Consider the following 3,392-nt stretch of genomic DNA (forward strand, 5'->3'; position numbering starts at 1 on the left):
CCTGTTGTTTCGTTTTGTCTTTTTGTTAAAGTAGGAAACACCAAAACTTTTCTTTACTCTTTTTGTCCAGTGAAAGAAAATCCATTATAACTGAGACTGTCTTATTCAAGAGATTGGGGCTAATTGCTAACCAGTTAATTGAAAATGTAGAAACGATAAAAAAAAAATGACACACAGATCTTACATTCCTCATTTTAATTTGGCTCATGTAAAGGTGTTTGTTCTCCAATCTTTTGACATTGAGTTGCAGAAAAAAAAATCTATGCTTCAGTGGAAAACAATGCATCATCTGTAGTTTACCCTTCTGCCTTATCAGATCGATTCTATGGGAGCTGTTTTGTAAATCTGCAGTGTGGGTAACTGATACACATGCAAATTATGTCCTGTCTGGTAGAGATGGACTTCCCTTGCCCCTGTGGAAAAGCCAGTCTGTGTCCATTTGCACATTTAATTCAAGATTATTTTACTCCATTTGACATTTTCAAAACCTTTGCCTTTGAAGTGGTTACAACATCTGCCTGGTTCCTTCATTTGACGAGTTTAATGGAATTTTCACATATGTTCATTGTTATATCTGAATGAGAGTCATGATTTTTTCTTTTTCTGGAACATATAAGGATTAAGGCTTTTTCTTTGTATATTTGTCCACTGTTGGGAGTTGCTTCTTTTTCCTTGAAAAATTGCACTCATAACACAGACGACTTCCAGTTTCACTTTGTGTAAGGTGGAGGTAGAGCGTAAAGATAGATGCATTGGAATGCACCTGGGTGGCTCAGTCGTTAAGTGTCTACCTTCGGCTCAGGTCATGATCCCGGGGTCCTGAGATCGAGTCCCACATCGGGCTCCCTGCTCAGCGGGAAGCCTGCTTCTCCCTCTCCCACTCCCCCTGCTTGTGTTCCCTCTCTTGCTGTGTCTCTCTCTGTCAAATAAATAAATAAAATCTTAAAAAAAAAAAAGATAGATGCATTGGAGAGCTGAATGCTTCCAGATTCCTAAAACTGCTTGTCCCTTCCCCCTAGTCCTTTACAGGGGTTTCACCCACCCTTAATTCAGCAGCATTGTTATTGAGTGACTCACTTCCATCTACACAGACAAGTAGTTTCCAAAGTATTCATCCTAAATTTCACAGAAATAAGAACTTTAATGGTTGTATTTAACTAATTTATAACATTTAATTAAATGATGTGATAGGAGTCTAACCCACATAAGTGGATCTGAGAACAAATCCCAGGAACTTCAGTGTTATCTAGGGTCAGCCAGTGGGCTGCAGCTCAGTTAGCCTTGTGAATATGCTAAGGGGAGACCAGTGAAGAGTGAGTATGTGGCAGGGACTGGCTGGTTTTTCTCCAAGTTCCTTTTCTACCTCCTGGGGCATACAGCGAGACCTCGTATTCCAGCCTTCCTTGTAGTAAGTGTGGCCATGGGACTGAATCCTAGGCAATGGAATTTTTTTAAAAAAAGATTTAATTCATTTATTTGACACAGAGAGTGAGACAGTGGGAGAAGGAACACAAGCAGGGGGAGTGGGAGAGGGAGAAGCAGGCTCTCAGCTGAGTGGGGAGCCTGACACTGGGCTTGATCCTGGGATTATGACCTAAGCCCAAGGCAGATGCTTAAGGACTGAGCCACCCAGGTGCCCATAGCCAAAGGAATTTAAGTGAAAGGGAGGAATGCCTCTTCTAGGTCGGGCCCACAGAAACCTCCCCACTGCCACCCTCCAGTTTTCATTCCCCTTCTGCTAATTTGAGATAGACCACACCTTGGAAGTCAGCAATAGAGACAGCCGAGGCAGAAGACACCAGGAGACTGGGTCCCTAGCTCTCTGCTTGGAGGACCTGCTGATCGAGAATATCACGTTTGGACTTTGAGAAAGATATCACCTTCTGTAGTGCTTGAGCCAGTGTGTGTTTCTGGGCTTGCTCATTACATACAGCAGCTAGCCTCATTGTAACTGATCTAGAGCTTCTACCTGATGGCCACAGAGGAAGATAAGTCTTTCAGTGCGGATTATCTAGTTAAGGGAATTAATTAGGTTAATTAGTCTGATGACGTCATTACCCTACAGAAATATCCTTTTTTTTAAAAAAGCAGCTGGATTTAGGTTCCTTGCGTCTTTATTCATTCCACGAAGCTGCACGGAGGACTATTGCTTGTCAGTCTCTGCAAATATGCAGTGAACAACATAGACAAAGATGTCTGTTCTCCAAGAGCTCAGGGGAGAGACAGATATATGCAAAATTAAGAATGTTAGAGATGTTGGATAGCGATGTATGCTATGAAGGAAAGTCAGTCTGGGAAGGCGGACTGAGCATGAGGGGAGAGAGAGGGAGTTGTCTGTGGTTTTCACTGCTCCAGTCAAGGAAGGCCTCAGTGAGAGGGTGACGTTTGAGCAAAGACTTGCAGGTGGTGAGAGAGTGAATCACCGTAGTGTCTGGAGGAAGAACACAGGTTAAAATTCTACTTCCATTACCCAGTTTCAAAAGTCAAGTCTGGGTTGGGGTGGGGGAGGACCCCTGAATGTGGCTGCCCGTGATGCTCCCTTCTTCTCCTGCCCTCTGGACCAGCATCTTGGGTATGTCCAAGGGCACCAAAGACCTGGCCCTGGCACCCATTGATGTGGCTGTCTTCACCCCTCTTTCCATGGCGTGGGGCCTCCTGTGGGCATCGACCCTTTAGTGTGTTTGCACTCCACCCTCTGGTCCAAAGCCAGGCTCCTTCCATCTCAGTGCTGTGTCTGTCCTGGCAGCTTGATCAGGGAGTGTAATTAACTTGACCAAGGTCGCAGAGCTAGTAAAGCATCTTTATTCAGTGAATAGACCCATTGGTCCATTGTCTCTGATTCCTCTACCCTTTATATTCCCTCTTTCTGTGCTTTGGATAGAATGGAATTTTTGGTACATGTCCCATAGAAGACATCTTATATTCCAGTTACATCCTCAAAATGCCAAAGTCAGTCTTCTGGATTGGTGCGTTGAGGGCCACACTAAGACTGAGACCCAGCACCAGTCTGGGGTTCACTGGATCAATAATCCCATCATCCCACAATATTGCACTGCAGTAGTAAGGGTCTCCTTCCTCTTCAAACTTCTTAATGATGGGCTCTTTTAAGGCTGCTTCATCAGCACTGGAGAATTGTTTCCCCTTACGTGCTCTTTGGTCCTTTGCTACTGTGGCCAACACATTGGCTGCCTGCTCTCCTCCCATCACTGGGAAGTGAGCGTTTGGCCACAGGTAGAGGAAGCTTTGGCTATATGCTCTGCCACACATCCCATAGTTTCCAGCCCTGTAAGATCCCCCAGTGATGACAGTTATCTTAGGCACTTTGGCACAGGCTACAGCAGCCACCATCTTGGTACCATCCTTGGCAATTCCTTCAGCTTCATATTCTCTAC

Source organism: Eumetopias jubatus, unplaced genomic scaffold, assembly GCF_037043125.1.
Source record: "Eumetopias jubatus isolate StellerSeaLion01/CBP00866 unplaced genomic scaffold, mEumJub1_p1.0 scaffold_9, whole genome shotgun sequence".
NCBI lineage: Eukaryota > Metazoa > Chordata > Mammalia > Carnivora > Otariidae > Eumetopias > Eumetopias jubatus.